This window comes from Marmota marmota, unplaced genomic scaffold, assembly GCF_001458135.2.
Source record: "Marmota marmota marmota unplaced genomic scaffold, marMar, whole genome shotgun sequence".
NCBI classification, from domain to species: Eukaryota; Metazoa; Chordata; class Mammalia; order Rodentia; family Sciuridae; genus Marmota; species Marmota marmota.
The window spans coordinates 32,205,914-32,220,790 of NW_026000229.1; the positions used below are offsets into that span (position 1 = coordinate 32,205,914).

Consider the following 14,877-nt stretch of genomic DNA (forward strand, 5'->3'; position numbering starts at 1 on the left):
ATATATATATATATATATATATATATATATATATATATATATATATATATATATGATGGAATATTACTTACCCTTAAAGAAGAATGAAAATATGGCCTTTTCTAGTAAATGGATATAGCTGGAGAATATCATGCTAAGCAAAATAAGACAATCCCCCAAAAGCAAAAGCCAAATGTTTTCTCTGATATGTGGATGCTAATTCAAAATGGGGGATTAGGGAAGAATAGAGTTACTTTAGATTAGGTAGAGGGGAGTGAAGGGAAGGGAGGAGGCATGAGGATAGGAAGAATGAAACAGATAGACACCAGTACCCTGTGTGTATATATAACTATACAACCTGTGTGATTCTACATCATGTACCAGAAGAATGAGAAATTATACTCCATTATATATGATGTATCAAAGTGCATTTTACTGTCATGCATAACTAATTAAAACAAATTAAAAAATTTTAAAACATATGTAGATCCAAGGTACATGACTTTGTGTATATCAGATTCTATTGAAAAAAAAAACTTCTGTTACAATAAATTCTCTCAGTTGAGAGTATGAGAATTACATAGATAACAGATGGGGCAAATAAATGTCAAGGGTTAAAATATAAAGTTTAGTTGACTGTTTAATCCCCAAATATTCTTCTTTCCAAAAAATGATTTCTTTAAGAGAAGTCTGAAGTAAAAAATACACCCAAACTAGAGTGCCAGATTATCAAATGTAAACACAGTACATTTAGTTAAAAAATGAATTTCAGATAATAAACAAAGATTTTTAACAAGAAAATTTTATACAGTATTTGAGACAGATAAGTTTGTCTCAATTTTTCATTATTTATTTTAAATTCAAATTTAACTGGACATCCTATATTTTATCTGGAAATCATAATCTAAGTGGATTTTGATCAAACATTCATTCAATAAATGTTGTCAGTTTTATGAAGATGACAAAAACAGAGTATGCTGTATCCCCTACATAACACATTAAAAAACAGAAGGATGGTCAAGCTGCAAAACTTTTAGGGGTGAATTGGCAGGGAAAACAATAGCCAAGGAAGAAGAGCTCCATCACTGAGCCAATATGACTTTAGCTGGTCCCAAAGGTGAAGTAGAATTTGATTAGCCACATTCTCACCAACATTTATTGTTACTTGTATTCTTGAAAATTGGCATTCTGACTGGAATGAGATGGAATCTCAGTGTAGTTTTAATTTGAATTTTTCTAGTTGCTAGAGATGTTGAACATTTTTTCATATATTTTTTGACCATTCATATTTCTTCTTCTGTGAAGTGCCTGTTCAGTTCCTTTGCCCATTTATTGACTGGGTTATTTGTAATTTTGGTATTGCTGGTGCAACCACTCTGGAAAGACTTAGTATGAAGATTCCTTAGAAAACTTGGAATGGTCCCACCATTTGACCCAGTTATCCCACTTCTCAGTTTATATTCAAAGGACTTAAAATCAGCATACTACAGTGATACAGCCACATCAATGTTTATAGCAGCTGAATTCACAATTGCCAAGCTTTGGAACCAACCTAGGTGCTCTTCAACAGATGAATGAATAAAGAAAATGTGGTATATATACACAGTGGAATCTTACTCACCTATAAAGAAGAACAAAATTATGGCATTTGCCAGTAAATGGATGGAACTGGAGAACATCATGCTAAGTGAAATAAGCAAGTCCCCAAAAACCGAAGGTCAAATGTTCTCTCATATGTGAATGCTAACCCAGAACAAGGGAGGGGATGTACAGAAGTTCATTGAATTAGATAAAAGGGATTGAAGGGAAGGGAGAAGGGATGATAATAGGAAAGATAGTAAAATGAATTAGACATAACTTTCCTATGCTCATATATGAAAACACAACCACTGTAACTCTATATCATGTTCAACCACAAAATGGGATCAAAACTGTAATGGGTTACACCCCATGTATATATAATATGTCAAAATACACCCTATTGTCATATATATCTAAAAAACAACAAATAAAAAAGAATTTGAGCAGTCAAAAGCTAGTACTGAGGACATGCAGAAGAGGTGAACAGAATGGATACGAAATGTAGGGTCTGGACCATGGATGGCAAGCAAATGGGAGGGGAAGGAGAGCAGGTGCCAGGGGCTGAGCCAAGTCCTACACAAGGGGCACCCTCCCATAAACTGTGCAGCACAAGCCTTCTTGAAGCACAACTGCTGACCCTCATTAATATTCAATATATATTCATGACCATAAACTGTAGAGCTATTTTGTTTTTTCAGCATCATGAGGACTTCATGGAAAGACCCCAAAGTGCAACAAATCACAGGATACCTAGATACTGAATCCTTGCAACAGAGAAACAGCAACTGATGCTTGGGGTGTTATTAATTAGAAAGTGAATAGATCTTTGGTTACAATGCCAAGAAAAAGGTACCTGGGAATGTATGCCTACACAGCAAGAAAGAGGCACAGCTGGAAGAAGTCAACTCAATCTCTAATTAAAAATGAAAGTTCTGTACCTTGTATACCCACTGCCATAGCATCAAGCCTCATTTTGGAGTCAGCTGACTTGGATCCTCATCTCTTGGCCATGCTTTTGAGTGAGACAGTGTCTGGGCTTCAGTTTCCCTGCTGCAAAATAACAGTCTGGGATTATATGATCTCTCAGGGCTCTTTCAACTTAACATTCAGTGATTAATTGAATAAATCACCCATTCATTAAATACTTACTGAGAGCCTGCCATATGCAAGGCAATTTTCTAGCAGCTATGATGGATATAAAGAGAGTTATTTATTCATCACTAGGTAAAATCATGAAGCAAGTGGTTTTCCCTTTTCCCCTATCGAGGGACCCACAGGGCACTCCATAGAGGTCTGGCCTCTGAGTGAACTCAGACTGGTAGGATTATTATAACCAATCTCCTGCCTCTCTTATCTCTGTTTTACTTCCTTCCCTAAGTCCACTCAAGGAAACTCCACCTGTCTGCTTTTCATTCCCTAGGGGGTCCTGGTCTCAGCCTTTGAGGGTAAGAATTAATTCATCTAATAAACTTGGATGCATCAAAAACCCAAATAAAGATAGAAAGGGCTACATTTGAGGAACACGTACAGTCATAATGGGACTTCAATTTCATTTTCCTTTCTACATGTTAGTAACTTCAATTCAGGATTTTTTTATTGATTTTATTATTTTTTTAAATACATGACAACAGTGGAATGAATTAAGATCCTTATTACACATACAGAGCACAATCTTTCAGATTTGACAAAGCAAAAAAGAAAGAAAATATACATTCACTAAGGCTTCCTGATACTGGGACAGAGATGAGTGCCATCATGTGTCATGTTATTTGATCTGTACAACCATCTTGTGACAACAATTTATTATCTTCACAGATGAATCTGAGTCAAGAAATAGGCAGCAAGCTTGCCTCAGGTCAAGAGCACCAGGGCCAGCTTTGTCTTAACACAAAACCAGTGTTCTTTCTAGTAAGCTGGCTGACCCATGGGGATTATTCCAGGTTGCCAGCGTATTTCAAGTACACATGTGGTGCATCAACGAATAATGTTGAAATGAAAAAGAGTTTTTGAAATATAATGTAAATTCAAGTTATTTTGAAAAATGTCAGTTTCGGTGACTTCATTCCAACATGCATTTTGTTGTTGTTACTTAAACTAGGAGCCTTAAAGCCCAAGTGCAAGGGATTGCACACACTTTCTTACAGGAATATTTGTTCACACAATGGCATGCCATTCAAACTGCACCAAAAAAAAAAAAAAAAAAGGCTGCAGAATACTGATTGACCACTAGGTGAATGTGGAGGTTCTTTGGGGGAAGGTAAATCTCATTACAGTCCTAATTGTACCCTGTTTGCACATATCTACCCTTCACACATATGTACACTACTGGCTCCACATCACAGGAGAGTATATGAGTGTGTAAGAAACAGGCAGGGACAGTGACACAGGAACAGACAGAAGTGGGGTAGAGGAAAAAGAAGAAGAAGAAGAGGGGTGAGGGCAAGAACCCAAAACAGAGAAACCCAGAAATAGCTCTCCAATACCCATAAGGAGTTAATTTGGACTACCTTACTTTTAAAACATTTAACTAGGCATTTAACCATTTAGACAATAAAAGTAGATGCTTTCTTAAATTGCATTATTATATGTGTAGCTGTCTCATTTTTATGACTCTGGGTCATTGTGATAATCATATACCATTTTGTACAATACAATGATGTCCTTGGGGACAGTGATGTACTGAAGGATAAATACCTGAATGAGCACCTGATCATTCTGTTTTTATAGTACTGGGTATTTTAACATATTAGGTCCCACTCCCTTTGGCTGGCAGGAAGGAGCTTAGAAAAGCTTGTTTGGGGAGAGGACACATACTGAACCAACCAGAGTATCAGGTTGAAAATTCACGGTGCAGATCATGGATGATCGATAAAGGTCAACAAGAAAAATGAAGCCAGAAAACAAGCCACTCCTGGATATGAATCAAAGCAAAGATAGAATGAGATGAAGAAATGGGTTCTGGACCCCTAGAGCAAGGGGGACTCCAAGACAAAGTCCACGACTGAACCCAGTTGTTATAGTTTAGATGTGGTATTCCCCAAAAGCTCCCATGTGAGACAATGAAAGAAGATTTGGAGGAGTGATGTTGGGTTATAGACTTAACCTAATCAGTGAATTAATCCCTGCTGGGATTAACTGAGTGGTGACTAAAATGATGGGGTGTGGCTGGAGGAGGTGGAAGTTGGGGACATGGCTTTGAAGTATATATTTGTATCTGGCAAGTGAAGACCTCTCTCTTTGCTTTCTGATCATCGTGTGAGATGCTTCCCTTCACTACACTCTTCCACCATGATTTTCTGCCTCAACCCAAGCCCCAAGGGATGGAGTATGGACTGAGACCTCTGGAACCATGAACCCCCAAATAAACTTCTCCTTTACAGTTGTTCTGGTAAGGTCCTTTCATCACAGCAGTGAAAAAGCTGACTAAAGATGACCAGTTCTGATCCTCTTGTTCATACTGTGGATTCTTTACACCCAGCTATGTTCCTTGATGGTCTTTGAAATCAAATGAGTTGATCTTCTCCCCAGAAGTTGATAAAGTGCTAATATTCAATCCCTGCAAACATAATCTTCTTTGTGAATAGGGTCTTACAGAGACCCTATTTGAGTCTGTCACTACCAAAAGGAGAAAACTAGACTCACACACACACACACAGAGAATGTCAGGCAAAGCTGGAGGCAGAGACTGAGGTGATGCATCTGTCCCCAAGTAGAGGAGGCCAAAAACTACCAGCAAGACACCAGAGGCTGGAAAAATGCCATGGGAAAGATTTTTCCACACAACCTTCAGAAGGAACCAACCCTGCTAATGCCTTGATCTGATTTTTGGCCTCTAGAACTATAAGACAATAAATTTCTGTGGTTTAAGTCACTCCATTTATAGTACTTTGCTATGATAGACCTAGGTAATTAAAGCAATTATCTATGAAGATTTAGTCATACCACCTTTAAAACATAGATGCAAGACAGAAATGCACCAAGAAGTTCTCTGAGTAGCAGCAGTAGAAGCCAGAGATGTCACAGACTGAAACTTGAGTACTTCACCTACAGTCTCTCTGAGTCTGCTAATTCCTTCATAATTCTATCAACTGTCCTCTGGTTTTCAATTGCACAGCTCCAACAGATATGTCAGGTACCAAGAGGAGTTTTCATACAGACACGGACAGTGGAAAATGGCAATATACACTGATAAGATGGCTTGGGAAGATTCAAAGTAGGGAAAGTAACTGTGAAAACAGTAAATTAAATACATGTACCATATGTAAATTCAAGAATTACATTTTGCAGGGCAATATCCTCTCCCATGCTACCTACAGTTTTACTTACTGGGCAGAATGATCTACTTTATTTATCAACTATTCAAGTGCACACACAGGAAGACAGGAAAATAATCTTTAAGCCTCCCCTTCAAAGCTGAATGGTAAGGTGGAGCCATCTGAGTGACGGGGGATGACAACATGCAAGGTTGATGTTGGAAAACTGGTCATGTGTAGCACTGTTCAAAATACTGACTTCAATATAAAAATCCTTAAAGAGCACTGCCACAGGTGACAGGAAATGAAAATCGAATGGAGAAAATCTAGAAAGAACTCAAACTTCAGTAAGATCCTTAAAATGCTCTAGGGGAAAAGAAACAATAAGTCTCCTAGGGAGAAATGTTATAAGATTAAAACACATAGATGATTAAAAGTAGAAAATGCTCCTCAAGAGGTAATTGTGGTAGAAAAATTAACTTTTTCAAAGATAAAAATAGTTTGTAAATTAAAACATTATGTATAATTCCTAGTACTTTAATAAAATAATTTTAAAAACAGAATCTTTCATATTTCAAACAAGAACTTAGATCAAAAAGGGCTGGGGAAAGGGAAAAGGATGGTTAACCAAGAGGGAAAATATATTTTAAGACTTGGAATTTTTATAATATATAATGTAATCTTGCATACATTATTGTACAAACAATAGAACAATTAAAAGGGTACATGCAAATTGTCCCCGTATGTCCTATTGTAAATACCGAAGTATCATTATCTGGAAGCTTATTCTTAACAGAGATAGGTTTTAGCATGGATGGGACTAAGAAGAGATCACAATCCCTGTAAATGTTTTATAAATCACTGCAAAAAAATATTTCAGAGACAGTGGTCAGTGTTGGGGTTTATCTTTCTAAAGGGTAAGTGCGCTAGCACTGGCTCTGCCTTCAGGAATATGGGATAAAATCTGGGGTCATGGCCCAGTTGGTAAGCATCCAAAACAGTGCACATAGTTCTTAGTGGGTCTAATGATGAATAAAATATGAATGCTGTCCTTGAAGTTCCTTTCATATGGTTTTTCAGTCACTAAATCTGTTGACAAAGCAAACCCTCCTTGCCCCAGCTTAAATTTGCATCTCATTTATTCATCTAATACGCATAATTGAGCTCCTGGTATTAGGACCTGAGAATACCAAAGTAAACACAAGGAAAACACCTCTCTAAGAGCACAGTTAATGGAGGAGACAGTGCACTGGCAATATCACAGTAATGGTCACCTCTAGTTCTTTGTGGCTAATTAGTAGGGAACAAGAGATAAATAATGAAAAAAAAATGTGAGTCTGGTTTGATTACCCTGACAGGATGAAATCATATCTTTTCAGTGGCAAAGCCAGTAGTGCTGAGAGATTTGTCCCAGAAAAAAATGTAGACTGAGGCTTCTTGGTGATACTGAGTCCTTGTTTTATTTGTGTTGCTGGTTGTGCTGATTCTGTATGTGCTCCACAGGGATTCCTTACCTTGGGCATGAAAGTGGAAGGCTATGAATTAGGATGAGGACATGAGGAATGGGTTTCATCTTGGGAGTGAGGGGAAAGGTGATAAGTGGCAAGAACTTGGGACCAAAGAGAAAAAGATGTGGTGTCTGGAAAAGAAGCAAGTTGAACAAAAGAAGATAGGGTAGATAGTCTGGGAAGCAGGAGCCCTGCACCATGGGACTTGAGGACCATTGCCCCTGTCAGAACAGACATCCGATGACTGATGCGCCTGCTTCTGGAGATCCATATGATGGGTCATTCCTGTAGGGCATCTTCTCCCAAGTGTATTTCATGAAAGACTCATTCCATGAAATACTAATCTATGAAAGTGAAAAATGGGTTCCATGGTATAATAAATCAGGAGACCTGTGTTATATCACTCATGGCCCTGCAGGAAAGGTAACTCACTCTGATGGCTCAGGATTTCCAATGTGTGTGTGTATGTGTGTGTGTCTATGTGTGTGTGTGTGTGTGTGTGTGTGTGTGTGTGTGATGAAACTTTGGGAGTCTGGTAATGCTAATGGACCTCCTCCTAAAACACAGAAAATAAAATACATAAAGATTACAAATGGATACCAATTAAATTGAAATTCAATTGACAAAAATACTTTTTAAAACAAATTTTAGTATAGGAATAAATGTGTTTCTGTTTAACCCATATTTAAATAATATGATCAAGCATCAGGTCTCAGAATTAGTAAAGTTTCAAAGCAGTGATAATAATTAACAGTAGTTCAAGGTACGTGCACTACCTGTAATGTAATATGGAAATATCTGTCCTTATCTGTGGATGACAAAATCAGAGGCACTGCTATTGCCTTTTGCCTACACTCATAATTGAAGGAAATGCTAAATCTATTTTAGAAATAAGTGAAAATGAAAGGATAATTTATTTAATAGGCAAGTTCACAGATTTTTGTTTGTTTGTTTTACTGTCTTAGGTTACCAGTCCTCTTTTCTACCTATAGATGTCATTCAGGTTCTTGGATCCTAGGAATAGGAACCCACTGGAACAGACTTGAATGAAAGGACTATATAAGAAGGGGCCAGCAGTGTTGATGAAATCACCAAGGGATGCAGAAGCACCCACAGAGGAGCAAAAAGGGAAGACCTGAACAGCCCCAGGACTAAGGTAGATGAGGAGAAAGAGCTTCTAGGGCCCAGGGAACGCTGGAAACATGGGGAGGGTCTGCCCTGCAAGTCAAGCTGGCCACTATCAGAGAATTGGCACCAATGGAGTCAAAAAGCTAGAAAGAAAAATCTACTCTCTCCTACCCTTTTATCTTCTGCAGGTGTCTTCTGATGGCCAAATCCAACAAAGGATCAGCTGCCACAGAGTGAGGTGAGTCTTTCTACAGGGCTTCACCTCCAAGAGTTATGCTCCGGAACAGGGCACAGAAGGGTGGAAAGCCAATCTCAGAATTGGTGTGGAACAAAACAGGAGGAAAACTAGCCCACTAAGGATGTGTTTCATTGCAGCAGATTTCTCCCATATATTTTGAAAACATTAACATTGTGGAAAACTAATGAACGTAATAATTATTACCTTAATAAGAAGTATTTATTGAACTTCTCTCAGTCAATTTTTTAAGGAACAACAACAACAAAGATAAATATTCTATAGAACAAACATTTTCAAATGCTGTGTTAGGATTTCTGGAGACAAGTGCATTTTACCTGCATCAAGTTATTTAGCTGTCTAACCAGGTAGCACATTAGCTAGCAAACACCTGTCAGAGACCAGAAAGAACTGGTTTGTGGAGCAACTATAATTATTTGGCAACAGTGAAAGTTGAAAATGAGTGTATGGAAAGAAAATGTTTATACAGTCTCAATAAATCATCCTATATTTTTTTCAGAGATACGAAGTGTTTATTCCATTACAGCAGTTTGGGGAGCCCAGCCCTTGTGCCTAGCCCAGGAGCTCCAACTCCTTCTCTGGCAAGAAGTTCATCCAAGTGGTTACCTGGGCAGATGAGAGTGTTCTATGTTTTTTTTTCCACTGAGGACCTCAGCTTATAGTAATAATTCAAATTACAAGTTGTTTCCCAGTTTCTCCTTAAAGCATTACAAATATGCCAGACCTGGTGTCATATACCTATAATCCCAGAGACTTGAGACGCTGAGGCAAGAATTTCACAAGTTCAAGGCCAGGCTGGAAAACTTAGCAGGACCCTGTCTCAAGATAAAAATTAAAAGAGCAGGGAATGTATTTCAGTGGTAGAGTGCCCCTGGGTTCAATCTCCAGTGCCAACAACAACCCACAAATAAACCAGTGTATATCTGTCACTGTAGTTACCTAGCTCACCGTGACAGCACCTTGGCACAGGTTAGCCAAGAGCTAAAAGTTACTTAGGTGAAAGAGAGCATCAATAAAGAAGGAGGTTTTGGTTGATTGCTTGCAGAAAGAGCCACAGTTCTCCATCACTTCCTGTATCACATCATTTGCAATGTGATACAGTTACTCCATTAAAGGAATCAAATTCCCCACCTTATGTATTTACAACAGCCTTGAAACTCAATGTTCCCAAAGGAATACAGTGGAGATGACACTGTGGTTGTTCTGAGACCATGTATTAAGAGACCTTGCCTGCATCTGCTCGCTGTCTTGGAAAGCTGCCCAGCTCCTTGAACAAGCCTGTGCTGGCTGATGGAGGAAGAGACACAATGTGGATCACAGCCATACCAAACTATTTGTCCCAGCAAAGGCCCTAGACAAGTGAAAACCCAACCAAGATCACTAAAGTTGGCCTACAAATGACTTGAAGCTGACCACAAACTCATCAAGAGGTCTAGCCAAGATCAAAAAAAGTACCAGGGCTGACCCTCACTCATACTCAATCATGTGTTAAATAACTAGAGGTGATTTTCAGCCATTACATTTTAGAGTGATTTGCTATGCAGCAATAGCTAATTGATATAGTAAAGTACAGGATATAATTCTATCTAGCCCTGGTGTGGCACATAATACTGAAAGAAATGTGGGCAGCATAAAAATCAGGTTTCTTGTGCTTGAAAAATGAATGGGAGATTTTTGACATGATTGGAAAATGAACACAGCGATAAAAACCAAAAAAACAATTCTGAACACTTCACATTTGTGCATAGGACTAATGCTGATGGCCCAAGCACAATACATGAGGAGGAAGCTGAACACAGTCTCTAAAAAGAAGAGGGCAATAAGGAAACACACTCTTAAGGATCCTGTGTAATGTTTCCTAAAGCCTTACTTGCAGCCGCACTAGAGAGTCAGTCCTTAGGACCTGGCAGTCTCTACTGTCCTGATGGAATCTTGTTGAATGTGCCTCTGGAGAGGCCTTATGGATCATGTTCCAACTCTTGTAGTGTGAAGAAGAGTTCGGAGCATCATGGCACAGTATACTTATATAACAAAGTTCACTCCTTTGACAAGAACGTGCAACCGTTCAAGCAGTAATAGCTCCTGTCAACCCGAAAAGTAGTCTTGTATAAAACAGTCATTGAAAAATTACTTGACCAAGGTCAAAATAGCTTTACTTCTGTAAGCAGCAAGTTTAAAACTGTGTAGGAGGACTTCATATGGGTTAAATGTTGTAATGTCAATGCCAAAAAAAAAAAAAAATTAAAATAACAGCATTGGAAAAAAGACATAAAAGTTTCTGAAGTGGCAATCCTTAATTAGTTACCAATCAACACAGGCAGTCTGGGCTTTGCCTCCGTGTGGACCTGAATTTGAACTTCTGCCATGAATTGAACATGACCTTGCCCATGTTGCTTAACACCTCTCAGCCTATTTCCTATTTTATGAGCTGTATCTCAAACTATTTACTTCATAGAGTTATTGTGAAGATCAAATGAAGTTGTTTCATTTAATCAACATATGTAAGACAATTAACTGTCTGACACATAGCGAGGATCAATAAATTTACATTTCCAGTTCTCCATGTTGAAGGCAAAGCATAATCTCCATGAATACTTTGCTTTGACTATCACAGAATTTAAACTGAAATGGTTTTTTATCAAGAGCTCAATCATACTTTTTGAAGGCAATGAAAAGCATGACTGAGTTATAGATAATAAGCAAAATGGAGAAAGAATGCATCTTTGATGCTGTTAGTCACAGTCCAGGCACCCTCCAATTTTCAACAGATTGTTTTCCAAAACTTAATTTTTGAATCATTTTTTGGAAACAGTTTTCTAGATTGTGGTTATATTTCCCCAAGCCATGTCAGAAGAATATATTTGACCCATAATATGGTTGACTAAAGAACCTTAACTCTGGGTTCCAGGAGCAGACTCTCACATGGTAGAAGAGAAAGAGATAACAAAGAAGGGGAGAAGGGACACTGTAGAGGAAAAAAAGCACTGAATAAATGAAAAATAACTAAGATTTATGGTGTCTCCTTTAGTTCCAGGTATTGAACTATGTGCACAGTTATTCTATTATTTAATCCTTACAGCATTTCTACCAAAGATGTTTCCCTCATCTTACCCACTAAAAACAAAAAGTAACAACCCAGAAGAAAATTTAACTAATTGGTCCAACATCACAAAACATGCAAGTAATCAAAGTAGAATGTTTTTAATTAGGTCAAGTCAGTGACTAGTCAAAAACTACTTGGCAAACAAAATTTTAACTTAAGGCCTTCAGGTGATGCCATTCTTAGAGCAGGGAAGACCCCTTCAAGTAATTTACCCAAGGAGTACTTTACAAAAGTGTGGCTGTATGTACATTCACTTCACATTTCATATGTACAATGTGTCTATTCAAATATACTTAATTTTAATTCATTGAAATCTATGCAGATATAACATTTTCAAATACTACAGGAAGATATAAGAAGAAAAGTAAATATCTCCTACCACCAATAGTTTTAACTGTATTCTTTTAGTAAAATACACATGGCTATTATATATACTTGCAAAGAAGATATTATACATATATATATACTATATATATATATATATATATATATATATATATATACACACATATATATATACATACCCACTTTGCATTTCACTTTATGAATATAACTTAAAGCTCTATCTCAGCACTATCAGATCAAATCCATTCTATTTATAGATGAAGTGTATTTCTTCAGTACATTAAAACAATTCATCTCTAGTTCCCAGTTGGTGAAGATTTTCCTGTTTTCAGATGTTTGCTATTACAAGGTACACTGTGTTTGAAATTTCTTAGCATACTTATGACCATGTATTAGGTAAATCCTGAGAGGTTGAAGTTGGTGGGTCAAAGGTGCTCTGAATTAATTAAAATTAAAATTTTTACTAGTAACACTGAATTCCCCTCTAAAAATATTATACCAGTTTATAGGTTCACTCATGTGTTCTGATGTGGTTTCTATCTTAGTCTATTCAGGCTAATTTAACAAACCACCGTAAACTGGTGATTTATGAACACCATGTATGCATTTTCCAGCTTTAGAGGCTGACAGTACAAGATCTAGGTGCTGACAGACTTGCCATCTGATGGGACCCACTTCCTCAGAGACCATGTGCCATGCCTTCTTGCTTTGTTCTTGCATGGTAGCAGGAGCAAGGCAGGAGCTCACTCAGGGATGTTTATAAGGGCAATAATCCCATTTATGAGGGCTTCACCCTCCTGACCTGATCACCTCCCACAAGCCCCACTTCCTAATATCATCATCACCTTGGTGGTCAAAGTTTCAATATGAATTTGGGTCAGGGAGGGACAGAAGAAATTCAGACCACAACAGTTTCTTTCTTCATTTCCAGGCCAATGCCAAGTGTTATCAGATTTTTTAAAATCTTGCCAAATTCATGGAATAAAAAAATTGTATCTTATCTTGAATTTCACTTCTTTAATTACAGATGACATTTACCATTTTTATTTGAATTTATTTTTCTGTGAACTGTTTTTATTTGTCAGGCATTTATCTTTTGCCCATTTTTCTGCTGACATTAGTTTTTTTCTTATTTGAAGATTAAAGAATTGGTTCTTTGTTTTTTACATGTATTGTATATTTTTCTAAAATTCTTTTTTTGGGTGGTGGTGGTGGTGGGGATCAAACCCAGGGCCTTGTGCATGCAAGACAAGCACTCTACCAATTGAGCTATATCCCCAGCCCCCGCCCCTTTTTTTTAACCAAGGAGCCACATCTTTGAATTCAATTTCATCTTTTAAAGCAAATTTCTGATTATGAGTTGGCTTCCAAGAGACTATGTTTTGCCTAGGCTATTAGGAGTATTTTGGCATGTAAAACAGTCAAATTTTCTTTTATGAAGTAATAAACTGGCAGACTTGTTTTAAATATAGTACCCAGGATTATGTGCTTGCGTGTCTATGTTTGTTTTTGAATCTTTGCTAATTTGAGTTCTTCTAGAGAAACAGATCCAATTTTGCTGAGCTAAAAAAAAAAAGTCATGTTCTGATGCTTCAAGACTGAAAGCAATACGCTAGGTCAGTGTTAGAGTGTATGCTAGTCTTCAAGGTGGCTCATCATAACACAGTTTCTGGCACTCCTCAGCCTTACCTTCATCTCTTCATTCAAACTTTTAGGGGACATTCTAAGCATCAATAGAAGAAAAATTTAAAGCTAGAGCTTGAGTTGTTTATTGATCTTCACTAACCAGGAAGAATTGTGGGGTGATGGATTGTTAAGGAGTATAAGACAGTTTACAACATTTAAAGAGGAGATAAGACGCTGCATAAGGATTCAAGGGATTTGGAAGACTGAACCTCCAAACTTTGTATCCTGCCGAGACCTTTGGAAAAGGTTTACATTTACTCATCTCATTGAAGGATTGTTAAGGATCAACATGGATTACATGTTTTGCTCTTCAAAACCATCCTCTGTCAAATACATAATCAGTAAATAAATGCTTACATAATTCAAAGATGCTGGAGTCTTATTTTAGTAGATGCTTGTGGAAAATCCACTGTATCTTTTTAAAAATTGTTCACTGATTGAACATTATAATATTCTCCAATAAGGTAGATAATCCTCTAGTATTTTTATAAGACAAAGATGACCACCAATAATAACAGTTGTAAATTAGATATCAGAACTAATTTTAGACAAAGTATCATACCATAAGAATTGCTTGTCATTTTACAAATTTAGCCTAAATATTTCTGGGAAAATGCCAGATCTATGATTCTATAATTTAAAAAATAACACTTGTAAATGGATTGTTACGTCTTTGACCACAACTTTGAAATGATTCTTGGATACTGATTCTCAACCCTTCTCACTATGCTTTGCATACTTCTCAGGCAACAGGCACAAACATTCTTCAAGCATTCAGTAACATGTAAGTGTTCAGTTCCCATGTCATTGATAATATCATCAAGTTCTACAGGTGAGTGAGAACTGTTTATAGAGGAGCAAACTACCCAAAAGTATGAGCTATAGCTAATTATTTCTAATCAGCTTTGAAATTTTGAGAAAATGATTTATTATAAACATAGGTATCCATCTACATATACATAAATATTACCATTTCTGAATATGTGATTCATATATATATATATATATATATATATATATATATATATATATATAGCT

At 37.1% G+C, this 14,877-nt stretch overlaps 1 protein-coding gene across 3 annotated transcripts in view; it reads right to left on the bottom strand.

The window, feature by feature from the left end:
* Sema6d (semaphorin 6D) overlaps positions 1-14,877 on the bottom strand; it is a 583,228-nt gene that overhangs the window by 537,108 nt on the left and 31,243 nt on the right. Inside the window, exon 2 of one of the 3 annotated variants that reach the window (XM_048793844.1) lies at positions 2,499-2,610. The exons of the other annotated variants lie outside the window; for them this stretch is intronic. The gene's annotated coding sequence lies outside the window, so the exon portion shown is untranslated. The remainder of the gene's footprint in view (positions 1-2,498; positions 2,611-14,877) is intronic. 3 annotated transcript variants of the gene reach the window in all.